This window comes from Ctenocephalides felis, unplaced genomic scaffold (genome assembly GCF_003426905.1).
Source record: "Ctenocephalides felis isolate EL2017-DRISC unplaced genomic scaffold, ASM342690v1 CF-g0.4_SCAFFOLD_01604, whole genome shotgun sequence".
NCBI classification, from domain to species: domain Eukaryota; kingdom Metazoa; phylum Arthropoda; class Insecta; order Siphonaptera; family Pulicidae; genus Ctenocephalides; species Ctenocephalides felis.
Genome location: NW_020537758.1, coordinates 58,998,518 through 59,015,517, shown reverse-complemented (window position 1 = coordinate 59,015,517; position 17,000 = coordinate 58,998,518).

The following is a 17,000-nucleotide window of genomic DNA, read 5'->3' as shown; positions in this document are numbered from 1 at the left end:
AATCGAATGCTTTTTGAATTATTCAAATCGGTTGATCCGTGTTCCCGAAATCGTCGACGAAAATTTGTATCCGCACATACATACACACACGTACATACATACACACACACACACACACACACACATACATCCATTTTTTCTAAGGTATGCCAAAATGTTCAGAAACCTCTGAAACGTAAAGATATATGAAAATTTTCATTTTCGATTTTTTTTGCGATTACTATAACTTGCCCTACGGGAAGTTAAAAAGTATGTATCAAAATGTATCTAATATTTTTTTATTTAATTTAATGATTTTTTTATTTAGAAATGTATTATTTTTATTTATTCGAAAACTTTTCTTTCATCACCATAAAAATATTTTCATTCTTATATGTGAAAATGATAAATACGAATAATTATTTTCAAAGATATTTAATCAATCAAATTAAAATAATTTTGTTTACTATTTATAAAATTAAACAATAAATAAATTCAGTCAAATACTGCTCTAAATTACACTAAATTTGCGGATAAATTACAGAATGTTCGAGCAAAAATTTATTAACTTCCCGTAGGGTAAGTTATAGTAATCGCAAAAAAATCAAAAATGAAAATTTTTATATATCTTTACGTTTCAGAGGTTTCTGAACATTTTGGCATACCTTAGAAAAAATGGATGTATGTGTGTGTGTGTTCGATGTATTTTTTTTTCAAAAATGTTAATCGTTGTTAAAAAAAAATAATAATTTTTGGTACGGGAAGTTCCAGCAATTTGCCTTAAGGCATGATGCCCAAATTGCCTTAAGACAGAATTCCACTTACAGCTAGTTTTCTATATAAAATTTGAAAAGCGGTTAAAACCGGTGTTTTAGCAAAATTAAAATTCGAAAACCGATTTTCTGAAATGTCGGTTTTTGTATAAACCCTAGTAAAGAGCCATGTTCATAATTACAATATTATTTGTTCGTAAATGATTACAATCAGGAATATAAATGCAGTAAATAGCACAAATGTATTTAATCTGTTTTTTTCATGACTCGAAAGGTGGAGCCGTTGCGGAGGTTCGGAGCGCAAAGGGTGCAAAAACATCTTTTCTCCATTATGTCGTAAACCAGTTAACGGACGACATTCTTATTACACACTATACAATTGTGATTTTTAACTTCTCGTAGGGTAATTTGTAGTAATCACAAATAAATGAAAATGAAATGCCCATATCGGATGCCGCGGTGTGAAGTGAAAATGGGAAAATCTCTCACACTACTTCTTCCCTGAATAGAGTTTCAATTTACCTCAGCTCACAGACCTGCCTTAAGGCAGTACCACCCATTATTTCTTTATATATATATATATATATATATATATATATATATATATATATATATATATATATATATATATATATATATATATGTTTAATTTGAGTTTAATATTCGGGCGTAACATCAATAAAAATAGTATGAGAGTTTTTTTAAAAGTTTATTTATTTAAAATCTATACGTTTCGGCTAGCATCTTAGCCATTATTCAGTGGTAATCAAATTAACTATAAAAATTGAAACTAAATAAATTATATGAAAGGAAATTTCATGGAAAAACAATAATAATAATAATAACTAGTTGATTTGGTATTGAGCCTTGAGGCAAGTTACATGAACTTCCCGATATGTGTAAATAATCGACTTAATCAAAAAAAATGTGTAAATAATATACTTCATCAATCCTACTTTTAAAAAACGATAATAATTTTAGCAAACTTTGACGAATTTTTAAAATTAAACTACTTGTCGTAAGGCCCTAATATTACAGTAAGTTCTATAAGACCATGATGTGAATCGCCAAAAAAAGTTCCATGAAAATCGGCTTAAATTTTTTTTTCAACAGTTAATTACAAGAAAACGGCTCGGTAGATTTTCACCTAAAATTAATCAGTACCATTCCCAACTAATATCTTTCGAACAGTTTTTGATATTTTAAAATCGGTTCGGTAGGATGAGCTTAAATATCGACGAAAATTTAACACATTTTTTCAACAGTTAATTACAAGAAAAGGGCTCGGTAGATTTTCACCTAAAATTAATCAGTACAATTCCCAACTAATATCTTTCGAACAGTTTTTGATTTTTTAAAATCGGTTCGGTAGATTTTCACCTAAAATTAATCAGTACCATTCCCAACTAATATCTTTCGAACAGTTTTTGATTTTTTAAAATCGGTTCGGTAGGATGAGCTTAAATGTGGACGAAAAGTTTAACCCTTTTTTTCAAATTACAAAGAAACGGCTTGGCAGATCGTTGCACAAAACTGACAAACGATACTCCTCACCGAAATACATCAAATGGTTTTTAAATTTCTAAAATCGGTTCAGGCGTTTTTGAGAAAACGTCGATCAAAAGTCTAATTTTGACAAATGCCAAAAAGACCATACTGATTTTTGCAAACTTTGACGAATTTTTAAAGCTGAACCAGTTGTCGTAGGGCCGTAATATTTTAGTATGATCTAGAAGACTATGGTATCTATCGTCAAAAAAATAATCATAAAAATCGTCGAAATTTTTTTTTAAAAAACTTTATTACAAGAAAACCGATCTCTACCAAAAACTAATCAGCACGATTCCCAACCAATATCTTTCGAACGGTTTTTGAATTTTCAAAACCGATTCAGAATTGCGGGCTAAAACGTAGACGAATTTTTTTTCACTTTTTTGCCATTTATAAAGAAACGGCTTAGCCGATCGTCGCACAAAACTGACAAACAATAGTTCTCGTCGAGATACATCGAATGACTTTTAAATTTTTGAAATCGACCCAGCCGTTTTCGAGAAAACGTCGATTTACGGCAAAAAATCTGTTCACATACACACACACACACACACACACACATACTTTTTCCAAATTTGGTCTCATTCGATTCAGAATGGCTTGAAACGTCGAAAAAACATAAAACTAGCGAATCGGATTTTTTGATGAAAACATAAACTTCTCCTTCGGGAAGTTAATAATAAAACACTTACAATTTTGTATCCTAATATAGCATATGAAACCATTATTAATCCATGGTATGAGTATGTGCACATTGATAAGATATATATTTTTTAACACAAACATCACAAATGGTAAAACACACTAATAACCATGATAACTTAACAAGTTGTCGAAACTATGTATTTACTCTAAGAGTATGGATTTTAAATAAATAAACTTTTAAAAAAACTCTCATACTATTTTTATTGATGTTACACCCGAATATTAAACTCAAATTAAACATATATATCAACATCAAATTCAAAACTATTCAAATATATATATATATATATTATATATATATATATATATATATATATATATATGTGTGTGTGTGTGTGTGTAAATCTGTCTTCTCTTTCAGAATTCGAAATATTTCGATTCCTCGATTTTATTTTTCAAAATTCTATATATGTAAGTATATACATTTTTTTTTTGTTTGTTTTTAGAACAAAATATTTATGTTTTAATTGTCAAATTTTGTATAAAATAATTTTAAACTCAATGTATAATTTTAATTCTATTTTATTTCATTTTGTTACTTTGTTTTATTACTCTGTTTGTATTTTAGCTGAATGATGAGCTAGCAGAATAGCTCGAAACGTATTAAAGAAGATTTATATTTACGTTCTGTTTTTATTTTTTCGACTTGGGGATGAAAAACCATTCGCATTATGTTTCAAATTCGAAATAAACAATATCAAGATATTACTCCTAGGCCTGCAGAGGATGAAGTTTTTATTTTTCAAGATTTTGAGTTTTCTAGAAGATTTTTTTCAATTCAATTTTTAAAATTATCGAGCTACATTATGGATACCAAACCAGGTTAAAACTTTTTTCTTATTCTTCTGTGAATTTAAAACTAATTAAAGTTATTAACAAACGAAATTTTCTATTATGTTGTAGGAAATTCAAATTAATTCCTAAATTTTTTTATGCAAATATTTTTTTAAGAAAATTTAATCATTTATCTTCTTTGACTCTTAACAAAAAACTATGTAGTGTAAGTTTTGAAGCTATGTCTTTGAAATTAAAGCTATGAAATTAAAAATTGTTTTTCCTACATTCATTTTCTTAATTCCAAGATCGATGATTTGATTAAAGGTTTAAATTCTATAGTTGAACCCTTTATTTTGAATAATTTTTTTGAGTTAGAAAAAATCAAGTATGATAGAATTTTCTTGAATCTTAAACGGTTACATATTAAAAAATTCGATAAATTATTAGAAAATCATAACAAATTTTCCGTTCCACTGCTAAAAGATAAATTAATTGATAAGTGGTTAAAAAATTTTCAAATACACTTATTCCTTCTAACTTAGAATATATTTTTGCTTTAGGACCAAATTTTCTCTTCCTCCATCTAAATCAAACTTTAATTTTATAATTCTCAGTAATTTAGAGAATGGTATTTTGAAGTTGATGGATGTTGAAAAAGAATCTAAATTTAGATCTGTTTGCTGAAAGAACCTTATATCTTTTATAAAGAAAAATTTAAATAAAAATTTCATTCATATGAATTTTGAAGCTTTAAGAGATTTGAATATGTAAAAGATTTTTGAAGGACAATCCTGATATTATTGTGACGATAGCAGACAAGGGAAATCTCACTGTTATTCTTAATAGGGAAGATTATCTTTCAAAAACGTATAACTTGTTAAAGGATGAAGTTTTTTTATAGCGAATTGGCCAACGATCCCACAGATCACTTAAATAGACAGACACAAAAACTTATTAATAATTTAATTGACAAAAAACAAATTACTACTTTTCATTCCTAAATTATACTGTCTTCCTAAAGTTCATAAACCAGATTTACCTATAAGGCCCATTGTTTCTGATATTAACACTCCTTTAAGTAAACTTACCAAGCACATTAGCACTATTCTTTCTAAGGTCACCATTTTGTCGGAATTCAATGTTTCCAATTCTTTCAATTTAGTTAAACGTCTAAATAATTTACAAATTTCTCCTGATTTTTCTTTTGTCAGTTTTGATGTCATATCGCTTTTTACTAATTTTCCTTGGGACTTGGCGTTAGATGCTATCTCAGGTCGTTGGAAGGATATCCAACCCCACACTTCTATAAACTTATTTTGGTTCAAATACATTTTAAAATTCATTTTTAGTAATACTTATTTCTGTTTTGAAAATAAATTTTATACACAGATTTTTGGTTTGCCAATGGGCTCTAGTATTAGTCCCCCTTTGGCTGATTTGACTTTACAACTTCTAGAAAATTCTGTTTTGCCTAAACTTCCTGTTCATCCCTTCATATATTTTAGATATGTTGATGACATTGTTTTATGTTTAAATAATAACTATATGAACCATACATTGAATTGTTTTAACTCTTTCAGTAAACATTTGCAGTTCACGTGTGAACAAGAGGTTGACAATTCTATTAGTTTTTTAGATAATAAAATTATTAGATTTATACAAAGTGGTATCAAAAGCCAACTTGGTCCGGTCGTTACATTAATTATTTTTCCTTTCATTCCCCTTCAATCAAAATTTCTATTATTATTTCATTAATTGATAGAGCTATTCTTTTAAGCAATTACATCTTTTGGAAAAAAATTTAGATTTAATCCGCGAAATTCTTGTAGACAACTCATATCCGATAAAATTAGTTAATAATATTTAAAAAAATCGTATGGAGTATTTAAATAATAATAAAATTAACATTAATAATAATAACCTTTTGTTACTTGATGATACTAGTTTAATAAATTCTTCATCTTTTCTAAATCAATATAAAGGTATTATTTCCTTACCATTTTTAGGCTTATACTTATTTATTTTTTAAAAAAAGATATTTTCTGAAGAAGGTTTTCTTCTAGTTTCCAAATTTGAAAATACTTTAAATTTATTGTACACTTCTCTAAAAAATTCTCACATAATAGAATTGTTGACTCCGTTTACAAGGTGAATTGTTGACTCCGTTTACAAGGTGAATTGTAATGATTGTGAAAAATTCTATATTGGGGAGAGTTCACAATATATATCTAAGACAATGCTTCAACATAAATATAATTCAAGGAATAAAAACGAATACAAAACAATGCTTTCAGACCATATGCAAAATTTTAAACACACCTTTGATTTAAAAAATTTATTATTTATTTTATATATTGAATTTAAGTTATTTTATATATTGAACAAAATGTTGACCTAAGAAGGTTTGCTGAATCTGTTTTCATTTTTTTTAATTCACAATGTGTTAATAAGTTCTTCTTTTTTGATTTTTGACAGCTATCAAAATTCAGCTAATATATTAATTAATATAATATGTAAATCTGATTTTTTTAATATTTGAACAATTTTTTACCACTTGATATTTTCTTTTATCATCTCTTTCAGAATTCGAAATATTTCGATTACTCGATTTTATTTTTCAAAATTCTTTCAAAATACATATTTTTTCTTTTTTGTGTTTAGAACAAAATATTTATGTTTTAATTGTAAAATTTTATATAAAATAATTTTAAACTGATTTGGTATGTATAACTTTAATTCTATTTTATTTTATTTTGTTACTTTGTTTTATTGCTGTGTTTGTATTTTAGCTGAATGATGAGCTGAATGAGAATACGTTTCGAGCTAGCATAATAGCTCAAAACGTATTAAAAAAGATTTATATTTACGTTCTGTTTTCATTATTTCGACTTTTGGCTGCAAAACCATTCGTTTCAAAGTCGAAATAAACAAAATCAATATATATATATATATATATATATATATATATATATATAAATATAAATATATATATATATATATATATATATATATATATATTAAAAAGCTCTTGTATTATGGTGTTAAAGATAACACCATTAAAAATTAAAACTCCAATTCAATTTATAACAATACAATATTCAGAAGATCTTTAGAAAACGGATTCTTTTTTTAGATAGCTTTCGATGTTCTTTGTTATTTTCACACAGTTATAAATCGAAATTTTGTATAAAGTATTAATTAAATTGCGCGCTAGGTGGCCAATATTTGCTAAAGCGCGTTTATTATATTCACATCAGTAGCAAGATGCGAATAAGCTTGATAGCTAAGACAGATGATTCAGTACTCTGATTAATATTTTTATATAGAACATGATCATTATTAGTAGATATTAATTTAAAACTAGTGGGGCACATGGCATCGTGCCTTAAGGCAAATTCCTGAATCTTCCCGTACCAAAAAAATTTTTTTTAAAAGATTAACATATTTGAAAAAATTTTACTTCGAAAAAATTAGATTTTTGAGAAAGTATAAATTTAAAAAAAAAAATTAATTTATTTATTATTTATTTTAATCTCTAAGGACGCTCCGTTCTTAGAAGAAATAATGTCGGCCCTAAAACAATCGCCGGGGAACTTCGGCTCTAATATTTGTCAATTTTGTTTGAACACAATATATGAATTTTCTATTTGGAAGATATGAGTTAGGTAAGAGATATAAGTTTGAGTGAAAAATAATATTTTTTTTAGTTTATATAAAAATGCTCTGTACAATACTTCATCAAAAGCTTTCGTGAGGTATAGCAAAACTGCAGCCACACACACACACACATATATATATATATATATATATATATATATATATATATGTTTAATTTGAGTTTAATAATCGGGCGTAACATCAATAAAAATAGTATGAGTTTTTTTTTTAAATTTATTTATTTAAAATCCATACGTTTCGGCTAGCATCTTAGCCATCATTCAGTGGTAATCAAGTTAACTATAAAAATTGAAACTAAATAAATTATATGAAAGGAAATTTTGTGGAAAAACAATAATAATAATAATAGTAATAAAACACTTACAATTTTGTATCCTAATATAGCATATGAAACCATTATTAATCCATGGTATGAGTATGTGCACATTGATAAGATATATATTTTTTAACACAAACATCACAAATGGTAAAACACACTAATAATCATGATAACTTAACAAGTTGTCGAAACTATGTATTTACTCTTTGGAGTTTAGGATAGAAATGTCACATTTTTCTCAAAGCAGTTTTTAGCATGTGTTGATATTTTTTGGAAAATTTAAAAGGCGATGGGATTTTGTTATTTTTTAAGGAATTTTGACACGCTATTAAGAAACCACGTGTTCGTTTCGATAAGGGCCGTATTGTCATTGCGTTTATTTATGACTCTGTCGTTATGTAATTGTAAAAACAACCCCTCAGCGAATCTTCTTTTAATTGTATTCTCTTCAAAATGTAAAATTTTAGGGTTAAAAAAATCGATATTATGATTTAAATTTTTAATATGCTCAGTTAACATTGTTTTAAATTGTTTAGGATTTTTTGAATTATTTTTGTGTTGATTAAGGCGTTTACTCAGGTTTTGGCTAGTTTCTCCAATATAAAAGAGTTCGCAATTAGAGCAATTAATTTGATATACTAAATTCCTGAGGCGGTCAAAATTGAACTTAGATTTCATTTGTGTAAAAATTGAACTAAGGGTTGCATCACAATTACATACCAACAGAATGCCACATTGTTGAAATAGTTTTTTCCACGAGAAATATAAATCTTTTACGTACGGTAGGCAAATGACACCAGTATATGATTCTAAGTCTAAGCGGTTTTTATGGTCTGTGAGGTCTTTTTGTTTGTTAAAAATGTAACTGCGTCTGTTATTTATGACCGAGTTGATTATGTTCGTAGGATATGAGTTGTTTTTCAGTATGTTTATAACCAGGTCAATGTTCGTGTCCCAGAAGTTTTTGTCAGATAGTAATATGGCGTGGTCTGTTAAATTTATTATTGTCGCAATTTTCATTTTAAGAGGGTGGTATGAGTGGTAATTTATGTATCGTCCGGAGCTAGTTGGTTTCTGGTACCAGTTAGTAATTAGTCGGTGGTCATTTGTACGTATGAGTCTGATGTCTAGAAAGCTAATCGAATTCATTGTCTCTAATTCTACGGTAAACTGTAGTTTTTTATTAAAATTGTTAAAATTATCAGTAAATATGTTAATGTCTTCTTCCGGAATACAAGTAATGATATCGTCTACATATCGGTAATAAAAGATTTGTTTATTGTAATTATTAAAAATTTTGTTTTCTACTAATTGTAAGGAAATTTCTACTAAAGACGGAGATGCGGGAGATCCCATTGGGGTGCCAAAAATTTGGTAATAAAATGATCCATTAAATTCAAAATAGGTGTTAGAGACAATGAATTTGATGATTTCTCTAAACCAATGTAAGGATAGTGTGGTGTGAGGGCTAATTTCACTCCATCTGCTAGTGATGGCGTCTAGTATTAAGTCTAGTGGGACATTTTATATTGGAGAAACTAGCCAAAACCTGAGTAAACGCCTTAATCAACACAAAAATAATTCAAAAAATCCTAAACAATTTAAAACAATGTTAACTGAGCATATTAAAAATTTAAATCATAATATCGATTTTTTTAACCCTAAAATTTTACATTTTGAAGAGAATACAATTAAAAGAAGATTCGCTGATGGGTTGTTTTTACAATTACATAACGACAGAGTCATAAATAAACGCAATGACAATACGGCCCTTATCGAAACGAACACGTGGTTTCTTAATAGCGTGTCAAAATTCCTTAAAAAATAACAAAATCCCATCGCCTTTTAAATTTTCCAAAAAATATCAACACATGCTAAAAACTGCTTTGAGAAAAATGTGACATTTCTATCCTAAACTCCAAAGAGTAAATACATAGTTTCGACAACTTGTTAAGTTATCATGATTATTAGTGTGTTTTACCATTTGTGATGTTTGTGTTAAAAAATATATATCTTATCAATGTGCACATACTCATACCATGGATTAATAATGGTTTCATATGCTATATTAGGATACAAAATTGTAAGTGTTTTATTACTATTATTATTATTATTGTTTTTCCACAAAATTTCCTTTCATATAATTTATTTAGTTTCAATTTTTATAGTTAACTTGATTACCACTGAATGATGGCTAAGATGCTAGCCGAAACGTATGGATTTTAAATAAATAAATTTTAAAAAAAACTCATACTATTTTTATTGATGTTACGCCCGATTATTAAACTCAAATTAAACATATATATCAACATCAAATTCAAGACTATTCAAAAATATATATATATATATATATATACAGGGCCGGTCCTACCTTGAATTCAATGCATGCGAAAAATGCGGGCGCACGGCTTAGGGGGCGCCAAAACGAGATTTGGAAATGAAATTTATAATATATTATTTATATTTTTCTTTCAAATATAAAATCTAGAATACTTAATAGATTATATTAAACGGAGACACAAAAAGCTTATTCAGTTTGCGATGTGATATCAGTAGAAACAATTAATCGATTAATAACTCTGTAAATTAGTAAATTATTGTTTTGATTATTGTTTATTGTACTTATTAATTTTTATTGGGCATTATTGACGAAAAATTGCGAGCAGATTTAGTTGAAACGCAACTTGTTAAAAAAAGGATAAAAATTATAATAGAGAAAAATGGAAAATAGAGAGTCGGTGCTTAAAAAATGCCTTATTTATTGTGAGAAATTAAGTTATAACTTTTGCTTTTATTGCGAATGTTTCGCATCTGATTTACTTCGAATGTTGAAGACATGCGTGATTAGGTTTATGGAAATGAAGCACATATGAAAAATAGAAGCAAAATTTACTTTGAAACATAAATCGTAGAGTTTTTTTTACCTGGTGGTGCTCATACTCTAAATATAATTATTAACTATGCAAAAGTAATACAATATAAAAATATGTATTTTTTTGCATTATTTACTAATCTTTGGACAATAATTTTAAAATACGTTAAAAATTTTACGTTAAAACAACAATCTGTTACACTGAATCTGATAAGAGAGTAATTATAAATACAATAGTGTTATGTTTAAAAATGAAAGGCTAGTTTTTTTTGCTCTTTTGGCATGATTTGCTCAATAGAATAAATTGCATAATAAATGAGTAAAATCTTTCAAAACCGAAATATTAATATTAATATATTAAAAATACTTGAAAATTTAAAAAATATATTATTAAATAAATTTAAAATCAATGTATTTTAAACGCTTTTAAATTATATCTATTTTTTGTGAACTAAACCCAGAATTATTAAAAATTAATTTAAAAAAAAAATATATTTATAAAGTTTTAATGATAAACTGTTAAAACAGTTAAAATTATTGAGGGGGGGGGGCGCTAGAATAAATCTTGCATGCGGGCGCTGAGGACCCTAGGACCGGCCCTGTATATATATATATATATATATATATATATATATATAAGGGGCGTAGCGTGCATTGCCGGGGCCCCGTATCAAAATTTTTTTGGGGGCCCCCTCCGGCAGGATAAAATTTTCTCCTAAAAAAATTTAATAAATCTTCACTTAATATTGATATTTATCTATCTCTTTTCCAAAATTTCTACAAACAATTCAAATTCATTATACACATTTATTAAGTCATTTATTGCTTATGATGACTACAGTTTTTGATAAAGTTTCTGCTTCTATGAATAATATTGATTTTGCTGTTTCTGTATCAACGAAGTATTTAACTTTCCGAAGGAAAAGTTTATGCTTTTGCCAGAAAATGTTTGTTTACAACGATAGGCCGAGCCGATTCCTTGAAATTAGAAGAAGAGTGTTAAAATTCTCGCCCTCTGTTCAAAATCAAAAACTATTCGGAATATATCGCCCGAGCAGATTTTTCGCAATTATTTGTTGAAATGTAATGACGATTAACCATCACAGATTCTAAAATATTATGCGCCTGTGATAAGTTTTTAATTTCAAGAAATCATAAAAATTTTGAATAAATCTGAATTCTTATTGATTGGGTCGATTATTTACACATATCGGGAAATACAAGCAAGGATTCCTACGGCCTACTACTAATTAGCTAACTTTTTATATTTTAAATATATTTTTATAGAGTTTACAATTGGTTTTAAAAATTAACAGAGATGTTCTTTCTGTATTTAGACGAAAGTTTCTCAGACAGGTGTTTTGCTAAATGACTCTAGTTGTAATTTTTCGAACATACTAATCGAGTCAAAGTCTCTTTGTTTAGTTTGAAAAATTAATATGTTTAATTAGCCATAGTACATGCTGAGTTTGAATTAAGATTACGGGTCGCAATACTTTGCATTTTGTTTTAAGCGTAACCACTAGTGATTACGCTTTATTCTTCCGCTAATTTTTCGAGACATTTAGCAAACTGCTAAATTAATTTTGATTTTTTAATTTGCACAATTTATCCACGAAATGACTTTATAAAATGCTAGTTTTCTATTCTATCACAACCCTCTGAAATTATATTTTTGCATTATACACGCTTATGTTTTTTTTCGAAATTAAATTTAGTTAGAAGAAAGTTTTCCTGATTGTTTTAACTTTTTTTATTTGTAAAATAAAATAAAAATTCGTAAGATTCTATTAAATTTTGCGCATGATTGGGGTCCCCGTGGCCTGGAAAAAATAAAACTCTTAAAAATTTTAATTTTACATTCCTCGCGTTCTTTTATAATGACATTTAATTTGATGGAACAAAGTTTTTTCGATTAATTCACTTTTTGTAAAATATTTATTATTATTATTAATATTTGCTTACGGACGTTGGGAGCCCCCTGGCTCGGGGGCCCCGTATTTTTGATACGGCTGATACGGCGGTAGTTACGCCCCTGATATATATATATATATATATATATATATATATATATATACATATTCAATTGATAGGTCCTGGGTCTTTCAATATAGGGGGAAGTCCCCGAGTGACGGACACTTAAGGTTATTTATAAATAAATCAAAAAATATTTTACGAAATATTTATTAAATTATGACATATGTTAGATAACAAAGTTAGAAATCAAACTAAATTAACAAAAACGCAATCATTGTTAAAAAATAATTAATACTATCAATCAATCTTTCGTAACAAGAAATATGATTTTACAAAGTGGCACCTAGTACCGGACATTTCAAAATAACCAGTATTAAACACATAGGTAGCCATCTCCATACTCTGGAGTGTCTGCACATGTGTGTTAGACGAATATTCTTAAATATTGCAAAAAAATCAATATTTATCCACCCTTTTGGCTGGGCCACACTGATGCTCTTAGCTGGAGCATTCATCATAAGATTTTCATTCTTTGACTAGGAAATACAAAAAATGGGGGTATGTAATGACCGTTAGTACAGAACTCATACAGAACAAAATTAAATAATTAAAATGAATTGCGTCAACTCTCACAAGGAATATCAACAAGTTTACTATCCGGCGCAAAAGGACGACTTATTGTCTGGTGCTAAGGGACAGACATGTTCGTTCAATTGGTGGTTCCTATTAAAATTGTTTGAAATATCTAATAATATTCTACTATTTTATGGATAACAACCAAGTACTACTTTTATCATTGAATGCCACTCAAATATAAATGCATAAATACACTAGAATTACTTCTATTGATATTTAGGTGACGCCGTGATTTTGCGCCTAAAACCGCAAAGCGTTGCTCCCGCCGTGGCCGTGTGCGTCACAGGTGAGTTTTGGCTCGTGATCATGCACCTGTGTGCCCCCCGCGCTTCTTTCACTTGTATTTTGATATAAAAAAAATTATACTCGCTAAAATAATACGTGTTAAATAGAGTGTTCGGTATTAGGTGCTGTCCGGCGTTACGGGACTTCCCCCTCTTAATTGTTTCTTTTCCGAACACTAAATCCAATAATAAAAAACAATTCGTTTTTTGAAGATGTTTAATAACTTTTTTTATTGGATTTACTGTTCGGAAAAGGAACAATCACATCAAAAAAGTTTCATACAAATCGGCTCAAATTTTTTTTCAACAACGAATTACAAGAAAACGGCTCGGTAGATTTTCAACTAAAACAGATTTGATTTTTTAAAATCGATTTGGTAGTATGAGCTTAAATGTGGACGAAAAGTTTTACACTTTCTTCCAAATTTCAAAGAAACAGCTCGACCGATCGTCGCTCGAAACTGACAAGCGATAGTTCTCATTGAGACACATCAAATGTTTTTTAAAATTCTAAAATCGGTTCAGGCGATTTTGAGGAAACGACGATGAAAGGTCTAATTATGCCAAATGCCAAAAACACGATAGGGTAGAGCGGGGCTAGTTGAGCATAGGGGCAAGTTGAGCAATCGAAATATCTCGAAAACTATTCACCGTCTGTTTAGGCATTGTATGGCGGAAAAATAGAGGTTTGGGAGAAATAAACATCCCGCGATCGCTAGTGGCCGCGAGACAAATGAGTGAGGCTCACGGGCGTTTTGTTTATTTTGAGACCAAAAAGTAAAAAAGTAATTCATCACAACTTTTCGTCTGGTTTAGTCAAATGTTATTTATTTTTAATCAGGTAAATGTTATTCTCCCACATAATTATATTACTTTTAATATGCACAGAGATTCTGGATATAATTCTCACGGTTTTTTCATAAACTCACTTTTATTTTGAAATTCCGAGTTGGGGTTAGTTGAGCATAGTTGCTAAACTTGTTCTGTCACTAAGACAATTACCAATAACTTCCAGAAATTTATTATTTTTAAGATTTAACCTAAGTCTATGAGTAATAATATAAAAAAATAATGATTTTAAACAAAAATACTGAATGTGATGATAAAATAATTCCTATTGTTTTGTTGATTCTACTTTTCGTTAATTATTCAAAGCAAATTACTATAAGTTTTGTATTCTCTGTCAATAAAGAATATAAATATAGAACTGGTTATTAAAAACTTATTTTATTTCATTATTATCGACATTAAACCTAAGATTTCATTATACTTTCTTGGTGCTCAACTTGCCCCACCTATGGGGTACATTGAGCATACGTGACTTTTTGCATTCAAACAGCTGTAGCTTTTAAATTTTACTCATTACCAAAAAATAGTATTAACACTTTTGTTAAGCGATAAACAACAAATCCATTAAGCCGTATAACAATTTATTGAGACTTTTCATTGAGAAGCTACATCCGTTTAAGTAAAAATTTGCTCAACTAGCCCCGCCCTACCCTACTAATTTTTGCTAACTTTGGCGAAAATTTTTAATGCTAAACGAGTTGTCGTAGGGCCGTAATATTTTAGTATGATCTAGAAGACTATGATATAATAAAAAAATAATAATTAAAATAATCGAAAAAAAAATTTCAATACTTTATTACATGAAGACGGCCCATTTGATTCGTTTTTAAAATAAATTTAGCTTTTAAAATAATTAACTCATATTTTCAATGTATTTAATATCTCGTTAATAATTTTTAAGTCATTTATGTCATTTAAAAACGTATAGTTAAGTAACAATCAATAGGTTATCGTTGCTCGTTTCAAATCAGCGTTTTTTGCAGTGACGATGTCGTGGCTGTTTTTGTTAATAGTTTATGATTTGCAATAAAGTAATATTCTGAACGTGTTGGCAACAACTGCTAAAACTGAATTTTATCAGTGATGTAGAATAATTTTCTAGAAAATTACGTGAATTAATATTGTAATGTGAATAACTATTTTTTGCCGAAAAATGTTATTGTTTGTATCACAAAAAATAAAATGAGAAACGACATTTTCTGATAATTTGAAGTTAAGCAAAACTTTTTCGGTTTAAAATGCTTCTGCAAATAATTTATTATTCACAATTATGTTAAATCTTTATCAAATCGCATAATTACATTATACCAAGTAATGCTAAATTTAAATATGCAAAAGGCTAAATCGCGCAATGATAGTTGCGCATGCAGTCATCAAAAAACAGATAATAAAGACCTAATGGCGTTTATTAAGAGCAACAAAAGCGGAGTGCAAGTTGAGAAGGTACATTGTTCGCTGCTACCATTCCATTAGAAGCTTTATTGAAAAAAAATGCATGTGCAAAAGATCAGAGAAAAAAGATGAAAAACATTACAACGGCGATGAGAGCTTGTGAGGCATCGAACGGCAGCCATTCGCTAATTCAGCTCCAGGGAGAGCGATGATCATTAGAGAGAACAATGCATATACTGTTTCGTAAATTACTTTTAGTTGGACAAATGATAAACAACCTTCTGCCTAACTTTTTACTCCTATAAACATATATATTTACACATACATACACACACACACACCATAATATATATATATATATATATATATATATATATATAGATAATATATTATTTAATCAGTGTTATTTATAATCGGGCAGTAACACCAAGTAAAAAAAAACTAAAGTAGTTTTGAAATACTTTATTTATCCATACGTTTCGGTCTTCATCGAGACCGTCATTCAGTGGAAAACTAAAGAATTTATATGATGTAGGAGGAAAATAATATAAAGTTATAACTTATATATAAGTACTTAGAGAAATTAATTAGACAAAAATACACTACACTATTACACTGTGATAAACCAGGCTATTAATAATTGGAACATTTAAACTAATTAATTTCTTTTTTTTTTGACAATTTTTTTTAGCTTACATTCAAGTGGTACAATTGACTAACTTCGAATTAATAATTTTGGTCAATTAATAATTCAATTCAATTAATAATCAATTAATTGACCACGCATTATATTATCACACAGTAAATTTTTAAGAAAGAATCTCTCTCTCATTTCACAAATCCTAACCAAAAAACTCCTACCCGCAACACCTCATCCAATCCATAACAAAAAATAGAATTTCATATCTCCAAAACCGTCACAATAATTTAATTGATAACCCAAACCTTGAAAACTACGTCGGAACCATAAGTTTACCTTTCATTAAAGAATTACAATACCCGTGGAGAAAACTTTCAATATAAATAATATTAGAGTAGTTTGTACTTCCGAAAAAACACCTTTCAACTCTTTTACAAAATTAAAATCAAAATTTAACCCAAGAATCTTAAGTAATCTAGTTTATAATTAATTGTCTAGATTGTAATTGCGTCTACAGTGGGTAACTATAGGGTGGCGTGGGTGGCTAAATGCCACGGGCCCCGACCTA